The sequence below is a fragment of the Aethalodelphis obliquidens genome, unplaced genomic scaffold (genome assembly GCF_003676395.1).
Source record: "Aethalodelphis obliquidens isolate GAN/ISIS:26980383/991018 unplaced genomic scaffold, ASM367639v1 scaffold5, whole genome shotgun sequence".
Lineage (NCBI taxonomy): Eukaryota > Metazoa > Chordata > Mammalia > Artiodactyla > Delphinidae > Aethalodelphis > Aethalodelphis obliquidens.
In genome coordinates this window covers 51,944,973-51,959,785 of record NW_020837949.1, presented here as the reverse complement: position 1 = coordinate 51,959,785, position 14,813 = coordinate 51,944,973, and the positions used below count along the sequence as shown (strand labels likewise).

Genomic DNA, 14,813 nt, shown 5'->3' with positions numbered 1-14,813 from the left:
CATTCTAGAGTCCATTTCCTCCTTTTTTCTTCTTTTTTTTTTTTCTTATTCCAAAAGTTGCTATTAAATCAATGTCAAACTGAGGCTACTTGAAGGTCATGGTATGGAAGGTGAGCAGTTGCTAGTGATAAATCCACTTCAGTGTTCCTATATTCCCAAGACTTTGGATTCTTTTCTTTATATTTTGCCAAGGAATTTTGTCCATCAGCTACATTCAGGGTAGGCCACACAGGTTTCCATCAGCGAACAAGCAAACAGGTTAGATCACCCCAAGCTGCTCAAGATAGTACACTTGATTCATAGAAACAAATTCAGTTCAATTTAAATTGTGTTTCTCCTTTTTCTCTCCAGTATAGACCCTCAGAATTCACATCTAACTATATTCTCAGCTCTCACATATATATGCAAAAGTTTGTAAGTGACTTTTTCTGTGGTCTTATAATCAAGTTGATTATCGAGGTAATAACTAGACCAAGACCCAAAGAAGCAGAACCACTTAACCCAGATCACACAGAGAATTAATGACAAAGCCCAGTAACGTAGATCTGGGGACACACATGCTGTCATTGCCCAGGCCCACTGACAGAGATGGTTCTCCCAGCCAATCCTAAAAGGCTTTGCCTCCTGACTTCTAGTCTCCATCAGATAAATGCCTCTTGTATTTCTCCAACTTTTATTTTTATCACTAATTTTTTGCCCTATCAAATCACTGTCAAAACTACTTGTAGTGTCAATTTATGTCTAACTTATTTTCTAAAAAACACCTTGAGCACTCCTTGTGTGTCAGCAACTGTGCTGGGCACAGGTGATAAAGTAACCAACAGGACAGATAAATCTCTACCCACTAAGAGATTTCCATCATGTTACAAATTTTTTTCTAGGCTTCAAAACCCTCTAGGTTCATTTTGTTGTTCATGAGCAGCAGGCTTATCTGTTTTTTCAGTTTATAAGGAAAGAAACAAAAATTATAGTTGAGCCTTATGTATAATTTTCATTTTTCCATCCCTCTGTATTTACTTACTAGTTGCTTATGGGTCAGAAAGAATCACGGTCTCGGCTTCCATTAAAAGGGATAATTGGTAAACAAACATTTCTCAAACTCCTCAAAAAAGGCAAATACAATTGGTTCTCTTTGTTCATGGTAACTGTATTTTATCAAGTCACTGAAAACCCTGAAACACTGGGTGCTCCCAGGAGAAATAGAGGGTTAGATTCCTGCAAGCCTCTGATCAGAGTATTTTCATCAACCAACCAATACAAAACTCTGTTTTATGTATATTTCAGTTTTAAAGACGCCTTTTTAAATGTATACTGTTGACTCATTAATGTAGAAATCACGGCCAACATACCTGCATGAATTTTACACCACATATTCTCTCCATAAGGCACATTAAAGGCTTCTTCTGCACAGAAACACCTGACAGCCATTCAGCACTAAGCTTAGAGTCCATTTTAAATCACCAACAAAAAGTTGGAGAATGCAATAACCATGGCACTAAACAGACCAAGTCAACGACGTGTGTTTACCTTAGGAGAGGTGAATCAAGAGAGCAGAGCATCAGCCTTGTTTAACCCCAGCTGGGACCGTGTACATGGGTCAACTCAAATTTTTCACCCACATGTCCATGAATGACCTCAAAACTGCCATGACAGAGGAATGGATAAAGATGTGATACATATATACAATGGAATATTACTCAGCCATTAAAGAAGAATGAAATAAAGCCATTTGCATCAGCATGAATGGACCTAGAGATTATCATACTAAGTAAGTCAGACAGAGAAAGACAAATAGCATATGATATCACTCATATGTGGAATCTAATTTAAAAAAAAGACATAAATGAACTTATTTACAAAACAGAAACAGACTCACAGATTTTGAAAACAAACTCACAGATTTTGAAAACAAACTTATGGTTACCAGAGTGGAAACATGGGGGAGAGTTAAATTAGGAGCTTGGGGTTAAAATACACACACTACTATATATTAAAAGATAACCAACAAGGACCTACTGTATAGCATGGGGAACTCTACTCAAGGATTGAATCACTTTGCTGTACACCTGAAACTAACACAACATTGTAAATCAACTATACTTCAATAAAATTTAATAAAAAAATAAAAGTATTAAAAAAAAAAAAAGATACAGGGCTTCCCTGGTGGCTCAGTGGTTGAGAGTCCGCCTGCCGATGCAGGGGACACGGGTTCGTGCCCCGGTCCGGGCAGATCCCACGTGCCGCGGAGCGGCTGGGCCCGTGAGCCATGGCCGCTAAGCCTGCGCGTCCGGAGCCTGTGCTCCGCAACGGGAGAGGCCACAACAGTGAGAGGCCCGCGTACCGCAAAAAAAAAAAAAAAAAAAAGGATACAGGACAGTTCCATCAGAAAAAAACTGCCATGAGCTGATTTTAGGGTTACAAAGAAATTCTAGTGAATAGGAGAAGTCACAAAAATGGAACCCATGAACAATATGGATCAACTGTACCTGTCCTGCATGAAAGGTAAGTGGAACCTCACCCTGATTTTGCAGTAAGTTCTCATGAAACCTATATGTAGCTAATAAATTTTGAAGAATTAATCAAGAATACTTAGTGATGGTACATTAAGAAGACGAGAAAAAATACATAATTGTTGAGACAATTTAAGCTCCACTCTCTTTTCTAATGACCTAGCACACAGAAGCAATCATATTTGTTGAATGAATGAACAGAGTTGGGAACATGGCTTCCTTTGCCTATAGAATATGAAGCTAATTACAAGGCTGGGGGACTTGGAATGTACAATGAAATCTCATTATTTGGGCCTCCCCAAATTTTGCAATTCATAGCATCAGGAAAAACCACATGGGCAAATTTTACATTCAGACTTTCCTTTAGAAAGGAGTTCACAAAACATCTTTAGTTGTAAAGGAAAAACCTTCAAAAAAAGATCTAATAAGTCAGAGAACAAGCTTTCAGAAAATGTTATACGTACTTGTTTACGTATTTTAAATGCTTATTCAATTAATTCTGATTTAGTTGGCAAAAGGATAACTTTTCTAGATCTTGGTTTGTCTAGTTCCTTTTTCTGTGTGAACTTTGAAAAACTAAGATGCCATTTAAAAAAAATCATGATGAAAACATTCTATGAATTTAGATTCATTTACTAACCTGTGACCTAGAAAATGAATAATATCCTATATGATCTCTATATGCTGACATTTGATGATTCTGTGATTCTTCCACGGCAGTGAGGGCATTTTAAAAAATTTATTTATTGTATTTATTTATTTTTGGCTGCATTGCGTCTTTGTTGCTGCACATGGGCTCTCTCTAGTTGTGGCAAGCGGGGCTACTCTTCGTTGTGGTGCGCGGGCTTCTCATTGTGGTGGCCTCTCCTGTTGTGGAGCATGGGCACGCGGGCTTCAGCAGTTGCAGCATGCGGGCTCGGTAGTTGTGGCTCGTGGGCTCTAGAGGACAGGCTCAGCAGTTGTGGCGCACAGGCTTAGTTGCTCCGCGGCATGTGGGATCTTCCCGGACCAGGGCTCGAACCCGTGTCCCTTGCATTGGCAGGCGGGTTCTCAACCACTGTGCCACCAGGGAAGCCCCAGTGAGGGCATTTTTGTACCGACTATACATATCTACAATAAGTCTCCATCCTCTGCACAGAGTCTCAAATTTGGTAAATCTGTAGTCTATGAGATTAATTCATATTAATAAAAACCACTTTCTTTTATTGGACACATATATTATATGCCATCACAACAATCCAGAAAGGTAGACGGTATTGTATTACCACGCTATAGGTGACAAAAAAGAAATTGGCTTACAAAGGCTAAGCAATTTGCTTTAGGCCTCACAGATAGGAAGTCGAAGATCTGCCATGAGTTACAAAGCCATTAATTTAACCATTATGCTCTCCTGCCTCCGGACAGATACAAGACATGGGCATTAAAGGGATGCCTGATCCCAGGGCTTCATTAACGTTCCTGCAACTGAAGGGAACATCATGATTTTATCTCCTCTTAACGTATTACTTACAAGGTTGTTTAAGTCCTTTAAAATATTAAATATTTAATTAGTCCTATTACAGCATCTCCCTGAGGCAAATAGTTAGCCTGTATAATTGTTATGATGGTTAAAAAGAAGAGCGAAAGGAAGCTTGAGCATAAATTAACAATAATAAAACAGATCATTACATTTCATGCCCGGAGATTAACATGGATAACTTGCTTCAAATAAAATTGTAAGGTGATTATTAAGATCAGTCTTTACAGATGACCTTAGTCATTACACTTTAACTGGGTCTCCACGTACCCAAAATGACCAGTCATTCCATTAAATATAAGGTTACCATTCCCATCCATTATTTCTCAAAGTGTCCACCAAAGACTCCTGCATCTGAATCACCTCGGGGTTTTGTTTAAGATGGAGATTTTGGTACTCACATGAATTATCTTTCTGCACTTTTACCAAGTATTTCCAATGATTCTGGGGTAAAATATCAACCAGTTTTTTTAGGGCTGTATCCTTATTTGCAATATAAACGTATAAAACATTATTTCTACTTATATAAGGGTTAAGAGAGTTTTATTCCCTTACCAGTTTGGGAACACCTTGAGATTTGAGTCATGCTTGGTTCAATAATTATTCCACTGTTTAGAAAGAAACTGGAAAAAAACTGAGCCTCCAAATGGTTTAATGTTGAATGATCCAAACATGGTTGACTGGATTTTTCATTTTTAAAAAACTCTGCTTTCAGCCAAATATATAATATCTTACATAACATATCTTATGGACAAACCCGAACAAACTTTTTGGTTAACCCAATATATATATTCATGTAGCCATAGTCCTTAATAATCATCCATAACAATTCTGGGAAAGATACTTGAGATTTGCTTCTTTTGTTACAGGGTTGCTGACTGACTAACCTACATGCTCTCAAAAAACTGGTCTCCTCCATTATCTAATCAGAAGAGGTTTGCAACAGTGAGAGTTCCCACAAAGAAAAGAAAAATGCTTTTCACAATGAGATGTCAACATTCCCACAGACATGCCTGGTATTCTAAGCCTCCTTGAGCCAATAGCAGAACATTTTATTACTTTACACACTCATCTGAAAATCCAGAATTGATTGCCAAAAAAGCCCACTTCAGATATACCTTATGCAAGAGGGAGGCTCAGTCCAAACGTCATGTTAAATTCCACATTTAGATAAAGTTCTCAAGCTCTTGTCACTCTATTTCAACTGTTTAATCATCAAGAAACAATATACTATCATCATACTGCTTTCATTCCCTCCCCAAAATCACTTCACAAAATCTAAATTTCATGACCTTAGCATTTATTGAAGACTAACATGAGAAAGGTATATTTTTAAAATTCTTTTCATTTTCTTTTTCAAAAAATATGACATTATACGTCATGTTACATTACGACCTTTTATACAAAGAGACACCTAATATATTCCTCTTAGTATTCAGTTGCAGGAAAATGTGTTTCTCTCCAGATGAACATGAATGATTCTATTCATCCTACTTTGAGAGCTCGGCAGCCTCTTACACTCCCCTGTTTGACTTCACTGCCCGAAAGAGGAGAATTCAGTTTTCAATGGCAGCAACTAATTCATTTCATATTCATTTAATATAAATATGTTTCAGCTTCTTAAACTTGTTTCTATAATTTTTCCTTTTATCTTGCCTGTTTTAAGTAGGTTTTATCATTGCAAGTCATTCTAATGATGTGAACTAGTAGACAAGGAAAAAGTCAACCTTTTTCAAGAATTAAACAAGCAAAGGTAAGTCTGGCAAGGGATGTGACAAGAAGATTACCTGAATACATGGAAAGATCAAGCAGTTAGGACAGAATCAATTTTTCTTGTTTTATAGTCCTAAGGGCATTTTAACTAACAATAATAAACTAACAATAATACCACCAAAACAGATCACTAAGAAACTTCACAGAAGCCAGCACGACACATGACCCTTGTCAGACTAGCGCAAAGCCAGATACAGAAGCAAAACAGCTGAAGGATAATGAACTATAATCTAATCTGTAATTAGGTAAAAATCACAAAGGCCCAAAGATGAAAAGGGTCTTAAATAGAATGCTTTCAATGTCTGATAGTTAACTGCCCGGAAGTTATTTTTTAAGAAACATACACCCTGGGGCTTCCCTGGTGGCGCAGTGGTTGAGAATCCGCCTGCCAATGCAGGGGACACGGGTTCGTGCCCCGGTCCGGGAAGATCCCACATTGAGCGGAGCGGCTGGGCCCGTAAGCCATGACCGCTGAGCCTGCGCGTCCGGAGCCTGTGCTCCGCAACGGGAGAGGCCACAACAGTGAGAGACCCAAGTACGGCAAAAAAAAAAAAAAAAAGAAAAGAAACATACACCCCTTCTCAAATTTTCATGTGAATGTAAGTCACCTGATCATCTTAAAATACAGATTCAGATCCTATGATATTGGGGCCCAGGATTCTGCATTTTAATACACTCCCAGGAGACACTGAGGCAGCTGGTCCAAGGACCACACTGACATTCTGCCTTCTGAAACTCAATGCTGCCTTTAGAGCTTGCCGTGACTGAATCCATCCCAGCTTTACCACTTAAAAGCTGTGACATTAGCCAAGTCCTTTAACATCTCAGACCTTCAGTTAGCTTATCATTTGCATGGGGATAACAATATCTACCTTGTAGAGCCCTTGGGAGGATTTAAAAAGATAACCGCATGGTTCAATAAGGCCCTTGATAAATATTCTTTTAGTGAGAAGGCTGTCTTTATTATGACTGAACACCACCTTAGGATTTGGAATGTTATACTTTGTTTTTAAGTACAAAAGTATGCAAGATGAAAACCTAGATTCTGTAAGATAAATTTTACACTTGAAAGGCAGATGTGTGTCTATGTGTGTGTAAGTGAAGTTACACTAACAAAAGTTGTTTCACACCCCCATACTGACTACTATATAACCAAAATCTGGGATACTATGCACATGTTTATCTGATAAGCAAGAATCTCTATATAAGGTGAAACGATCACGGCTTGGAGAGTAGCTGAGCAAGAAGGGCTCCGTATTTTAGAGAAAAGATGGGCAGCAAAGGCATGGAATTAAACAGTACTCTAAACCCATTATTTTATATGACTCTTAAAGCCAAGATCTCATCAGCGCAAAATGGGGTTTGTCAACTTACACTCTTTGTGGAGCGAAGCAAGATATAAGCACCAAAAAAATAGAGCTTCTAAAATTACACAGAACTATATTAACGACATAGGCAGTTAATTAAGAAATGTGTTAGTAATAACCAGAAAACTGTTACCAATAAAGGATTCTAACAGCACTCATGGCCAACTTTTTGCTGGCTTTTCAATTGATTTTTGACTTCAGGTTATATTCAGGGTCCAGGAAAAAACATTTTTTCTGCTTTGAAAAATCAAAACCTTGGCCTGAAATAGGCAGAAACCTTGGAGAGTTTCCTTCTAAGAAGCAGAAATGGTGGTATTTTGCTTCCCCTTAACCAAGATGAAATCTCTAAAACTGCATAGCCAGAAGCAAAACCCTCAGAAGACTAATAATACTTTAACATTTTCTGTTCACATGTGAATGTTAATTCCGCTCTCTGAAGAGAACCACCAAAATGGCATTCGTTAAGATTAAAGCCATATTACTGTAGAAATGGGAAATGTATATGTATGCTGCCTATAAAATGCAAATGCTGACAAAGAATGGATCTCCACTGAGTTCTCTCCACACCTGTTTCTTTGCAAAGTTAAACCACACTGGCAAAGCACTTCATAAAGGCAGTATACAATTCTTAAGTTGCCGGTACTGGCTGCTCTGCTGCCAAGGTAGCCCCGCAGGTTGTCGACAACTGTGTGCCCCCCTGATGAATGCCCACCTATGCTCGTGGAACAAGCATAGGGCCCTGGTAATGGGGGCAGACAGGAGACATTCCAGACTTTCAGCATCTGGCAAAGTGGAAGAGGCTCCTGCAAAACACAACTTCTGATTGGGGTTGTCTTGCCCTTGGATCAAACATCTTACCTGGTTAAGTCCGTTGAAGAATGTGATCTGCAATGGCTTTTTTCATGACTACAAAGAAACAAACAAAAGAAAGGGTTATAGAAAATGCTAGAGCTATATTTTTTTCACTGTTTTTTTAACAGGCAGTATTTTTAACAGGTTACTGATAAACTACAATATTCAAATTAATGGTTCATTACTGGGACTGCTTGCTTGGTCTAAGGGAATGGAAAGGAGAGATGGGAAAGAATATAGATTTGAGGAGGGAGTAAAGCATGAGGGAAAAAATGTGACGAATAATAGTAGGAGCTAAAAGTTACATAGTGATTTATATATACCAACTCATAGGATCTTCCTAAGAATTCTATAACATCAGTAAATTGTGCATCACCCCAATTTTACATATGAGGAAACTGGGGCATAAGGTGGTTAAAGAGCTTCCATGAAGCCCCACAATGTAATCTGATTCCAGGCTGTCTGGCTCTTCTACACTACACTCTACTGCTTCTTATTCGCTGTAGTGTTGGATGCCTGTCACATGCCAGTGCACAATAAATATATGTGAAATGAATGAGAGATTTTTCACAACCCCTGTAGCCATTATGTCCTAGACACAAGGTCTCTGAGGGTAAGAACTGTCTTACTCATCTTGTCCTAACCCTCAGCACCTAGCGCAATGCCAGTCACACACAGTAGATGCTCCCAAGTTGTCTGATGAATGAATGAATACAGACTCAAATAGCTATAGGTAGTATGAACCATAAATAGAATCACACGGTAAAATGAGGAAGAGTGGGTATAGTTCAGTATCTTCCCACAGTTCCATGAGGTGGTCTAGAATAACAAACACAATGGTCGATTTTATTATCCAGTTTCTCCTACCTAACTACTAGTAGGACACAGAATAGAAATTCTGAATTCCTCTTTGCAAAAGAAAACCTCATTTTCATGATGAATAAAACAATGGGTTCCTGAAGGAGCTCCACTTTCAAAAACATGATATGATCATTTCTACCAAAATGTAGACAACTAAGGAAATATCCAAATCAAAGTTGAATAACAAAGTAGGTGCACAAGCAGCGTTTCTTAACCCTGCCCAGTGAAGTAATCTTTGTTGCAGAGGAAAGGACATACGTTCCTCTGAGACATAGCTATAAGCAACCTGCTTCAGCATAAAATTTCACTGAGGTCTTATATTTTCTCTTAAAAATTCATCATTTTTTTGGCATTCTGAGGTGTGTTTGTTTTTGTTTTACCACAAAAAGTATGTTGTGATTACTTACCATTATGTAAAATGCAAAGGCCACCATCTTTATCCTTTAGCATTCAATACCCTACGGAATGTGTTAGCCCATTTGAGAAACCAGAGACTGTAGCATCTGGTACAGACTCTCATTTAGAAGCCCAAACATTTAGAAGCAAATTATAAATACATTAAGTGAAATATAAATACAGACCCCAAATGAGCGTAATGAAATTAGAATAATTTGGTGTGAGATATGGCATCTGTGCACTTAGCAAATACCTTCTTAATAACCATCCTGAATAACCACATATAAAGGTAAACAAATAGGAAAGCTAGTTAGGTCAGCTCACACTCAGGAATTTCTCCTTCTCCAATGCCACATGGGAGGATTAAGCTTCCCCAACTGCCTAAATCTGCCCATGTAATTTGCTGGGTCAAGAAAATGTGACTGGAAGTCACCTATGTCCATTCCAGGTGAAAACACTAAAGATTTAACCTGCAATTTCCTATGTTCTATCTTCCCTGCCACATGACTAATAAGGCCGTATGTTCCAAGATGATGGTACCTTCCTCAGCCTGGAAGCATGAGTTGTCAAACAGGGTCAATTGTCTGGGAGATTCATGCAGATGCACAGTGGACTCCAAAGAAGAAATAAACCTTTGTTGGGTTAAGCCACTGAGATGTTGTTACTGCAGCATAACCTAGCCTGTCCTGGCTGATACGCTCCCAGATGTTAAACTCAAATTCAAATAGACCAAGCTCCATAAACATTAAAGAGCCCTACCTTATTTCTGTTTTATTAGTCCAGAGCTATAAAACAACAATCTGTAAACAATATGGTTATTTGTATGCAATGCCCAACAGTTTTAGCTAAAGTGACTCATAAACTGCTCTCTTAAAAAAAATTCTGTCAAATTGGTCATTTAGAAGTGTGTAAACAAGCAGTCAGTTGACACTTTTCTTTTCAAACCACTTCAATTGGATGTAAAGGGAAAACCCCATATAGCACACTATAAAGTTCTCTACTGACACAGACGATATTGGTGAACATACTACATTAAATACTCATTTCTACTTAATTACCAGCAAATCATACCACAAAGCAAATACAAACTGCCAATTAAAAAAAAATACAATCAATTGTATTAATTTTCAAAATTCTGATGTTCTATTACTTAGCTCAGCCAATTTTGAAAGTTACACAAACTCAATTTTTGTAGACGTCTCCATCCACCTATGTGAAGGTTTCTTAAACTTGGCACTATTAACGTTTCAGACTGGATGGTTTTCATTAAGGGAAGAAGCTGTCCTGTGCATCGCAGGATGTTTAGAAGCATTCTCGGCCTCTACACACTAGATACCAATAGCACCTCCTCAGCTGAGACAACCAAAAAATGTCTCCAAACATTTCCAAATGTCTCCTAGCAGACAAAATCACCCCAATTGAGAACCACTAATCAACTTCAAAGTTCCACACACAAAAAAATGTGAATATAAGTAGCTCTTTGCAGGAAGCAGCTCTCTGCAGGAGGCCTTTTGTCTTGTCACTTTAGTAAAGCTATATTTTAACCAGTCTTTACACCAGATGCCCCCATGCTTAACTAACCTCCATCCCAAGCACACCTTTCAAATCTTTTGATCACTCAATGCCTTGCCTAACCTATTGATTCTTTCCTTAAAGAAGTAGAAATGAAGAATACGTAATTAACAGATGAATAGATCTTTTGGCCAGCTTCCCCTTTAGTAATCTCATGAGCAGATGGTGTCAACAAGATACCACCTAAAGAAAGATCACAAGGAGTAAACAAGCCTGCACACTGTGGGAGATGACACGAGTCTGACCCCCTTCCTCAATGATTAACGAAATACTTCACCTTTTTCCCTTTAAGAACTTTCATGACCAAGCAGAATCTTCAAAGTTGATTCTGGGACATGCGTTTGCCTTCTCCCCAGGTTGCTGGCCTCCTGAATAAAGCAACCTTCCCTTTTCCAATCAACACCTGTCTCTTGAATACTGGCTTTTGAGTGGCGAGAAGCTGAACCTGAGGTCAGTAACATGAATTCTGTCCTACAGCCCCTTTGCTGCCTTACTGAAGTGACTTACAATAGCACAATAAAGGTGGTATAACAGAATCTTACTTTCTTTTACTATTACATAAAGAAAGCAAATGTTGGGGGCTTCCCTGGTGGCGCAGTGGTTGAGAGTCCGCCTGCCGATGCAGGGGACGCGGGTTCGTGCCCCGGTCCGGGAGGATCCCACATGTCGCAGAGCGGCTGGGCCCCTGAGCCATGGCCGCTGAGCCTGCGCGTCCGGAGCCTGTGCTCCGCAACGGGAGAGGCCACAACAGTGAGAGGCCCACGTACCGCAAAAAAAAAAAAAAAAGAAAGCAAATATTAATTGTTAAAAATTAGAAAATAAAAATTTGCAAAACTAACAAAATAATTACTTGTAACCTCATCTCAGTTAGCATGTTTACAGACAGGTACTCCCTGGATTCACTCATTCAACAGTAACCGAGTGACTGCTTTGTGCTGGGCACTATCCCAAATGTCAGAGATAGAGTGTTGAGGCAGACAGATTCTAGCCTTTCTGGAGCTTACAACTTCATGGTGCCTTCAATACCAACAGCAAATGATGATGAGACTCATAAGGAAAAGTGCAGGCTCCTATGGTCCTACAGCATTGGCTTGAGGTGTTGTCGCAGGGAAGCCTCTTTAAAGAAACAGCATCTTAGCTGAGAACAGAAGGGTGTGGAATAACAATGGCTAGCACTCCAGTGGTGCCTGCTACCTGCCAGGCATTTTTCTTAGATTCTACGCATAATAACTCATTAATCCTCTGAACAACCCTGTAAGATAACTGCAATTATTATCCCTGTTGTAAAGATAGAATATGGGTTCAGAGATGAAGTACCTTGCCCCAGACCACAAAGCTAGTATGTGGAAGAAACAGAATCTGAACCTGGTCTGTGTCCCTAATAACTAGGACAAGGACAATCAGCCCACTCCACCCCCCAAAGTGAGCCAGGCAGAGTGGGAGGAAGAGGGGTTCTGGCAAAGGAGGCTGTGGTGCACTATTTTCCCAGACAAGGAGGCGTGACCTTCCAGCCACCAAGAGAGAACACAGAGGATACTGAACTCCACCTCATTACATACTTATGGGAGTTTCCTAGGGAAATGCAGCCTCCCTAAATCCTTTCTTGGGAGAAGATGAGGTATAAATTATTTATAAATTAATTAATTATGATGAGAAGTAAGCAACAGAATAGTCTAACACTGAAATTGAAAAGAGAGGTGGCAAGTTCCAAAAGGTTGAATTCATAACAGCAACTCACTCAAATACATATTGTAGATGAGTCAGGAGGTCTGAATTTCTAGGCTAATAAACTCATATGTTTTGAGCTGAAGTGAATGCTCTCATGATGCTCCTGCAAGTTGTGTGGTTGCAATAAGATAAAGGGAACTCTCCTCACTAAAATGATTTCCAGAAACTTCGATGATCTAAATCACTCCCTAAATCTGGTGATGACACATTAATCTTATAAATCTAAGAACATTCACTATGACAATACGGATTTCAATACCACTGAATATGCTCCTTTTATTGCTTTTATTATTTGAGATACTGTTGATTTAATTTCTATATGACCGCATTATATATAAATTCTAAATATTACAAAAGGGAATAATAAAAGTAACTATTTTGTTTTTTTAATTCACTTCCTATATGAATGATACTGCTTTTCAGAATTTAGAATATATATAATTATCTGTTGGTTAGAATACTAGGCTAATAAAACTATATTTATGTATTTGATCTATATGTCAAATTGCTCTGTAGACATAGCTGCTTTGGACATCTCAGCATAATCTACTATCAGATTTAGAAAATAACTCAAAACCATTGGGGACCACTAATTTAATTTTCATCTATGAAGCATCTTATAGATACCAAAATCTCAAGGAATGAGTTGCTCTGATTAATTGCATTTTCTGGATAACTGAGACTTATCTAGAAAAGGTTTAGTATCCCATCCCTAGAGTTGAAAATATACTGATAGATGTTCTTGCCATAGCAAATCATACTTTAATCTTTGTGTGAGGACAGATAATACAAAGGATGATCATATGGAAATTAAAAATAATTTTACAGTATTGCAAACGGAAGTGACAGAACGAGCATGACATTGTGTTGGATATGTACTCATCTCAGAGCTTAACCATTGCTTTTGAAAAAAAATACTAATGTTGCTTCATTCCATTATCACTTATACCATTATGAAAAAGTGAACTGCAAAAGAAAATGGGTTTGATTCTTGTTAGTGTTATTGCACGAGGAATAATTGAGAGGGACAAAAAGAATGTGCTGGATATTTTAGTACACATGATATTTTTATTTCCCCCAACAAGCAAAAATAATCTTCTTTTTCTATTACTATAATTAAATGTAATTCTCAGCTATTTTGAAACTCACACAGCAGTGTCTACTATAATTTGATACTGCTTAAGTCCATTGTTGCTTATTTATCAGCCAATTAAGAGGCAGCAATATACTAGATTAAACAGCGGTATGAGTATGTGTGCATGGTTTTTTTAAACTACCTCCCGTGTGCTGCCTAAACTCAAGTCTTGCTGGGAACTTTTGATACAACTTTCTCTTGCTTTTACTCTTCTATTTGTTTCTCTCTAGGGAAAAGGTATTAAATAATTTTGTTGAGACTAACAAACTATGTTAGTTCTCTTTTCAAATTGTGTGTTGTAACCATTTCCTACCTACATTTTACAAAAGTGACTATAACTCAAAGAGCAGTGGCATGTTTATAATTACGCCCTTAATTAATGGAGTAGAATGCAGGCACTTTTATACTCTATAGCCCAGCGATTCTCAAAGTCTAGCCCCGGACCAGCAGCATCAGTACCACCTGGGACTTTGTTAGAAATGCACATTCTCAGGCCCCACCCCAAACCTACTAATTCAGAAACTCTGAGGATGGGACCCAGCCATGGTTGACCAAGCCCTCCGGGCGATTCTGATGTACACGGAAGTTTGAGAAGCAATGCTTTAGGCTGAAGGGTAAGGGGACTTAGCCAAGGTTAGGAGCTACTTCAAGACAGGTTCTCCCCATTTTCAACATCCCATTTCTCCAGACTAAGTCATTAATTTAGACTTTTTGAAACATCAGCACTGACCTGTTATCAATGTATGGTCAATCATCTAGTTTTCTCTAAATTCATAAGGAAGGGATACCCAGATACTGTCCAGTACACACTCTTATGATATGAATAGCCCCCAAATAACTGAGAGAATCTGGTCATTCTCCTCACAGCTATATTGCCCCCAACTAGCTCACTGTGGATGCCTCTGCTAGAACCACAAGATGAAGATTAGTGTCGCTGCTGTTGTTGCCGATTAGTGAAATTTGACCAGAGTTTCCTAGTTTGACCAGGTTTTTTAAATATTGCAAAACCAAATGTGGATTGTCCTCAGAAATATTAGTATTTTACACTGCTTCATGCATATAATAGTCATTATTAGAAGAACAAAGCCTTATCAATAAATCTC

General features: G+C 38.5%; 1 long non-coding RNA gene across 1 annotated transcript in view; it reads right to left on the bottom strand.

Annotated features, from left to right (window-relative positions):
- The window catches only part of LOC113618331 (uncharacterized), a 283,065-nt gene that overhangs the window by 264,782 nt on the left and 3,470 nt on the right, over window positions 1–14,813 (bottom strand). The window contains exon 2 of the long non-coding RNA XR_003431973.1: window positions 8,025–8,072. This is a non-coding gene — a long non-coding RNA (uncharacterized LOC113618331). The remainder of the gene's footprint in view (window positions 1–8,024; window positions 8,073–14,813) is intronic.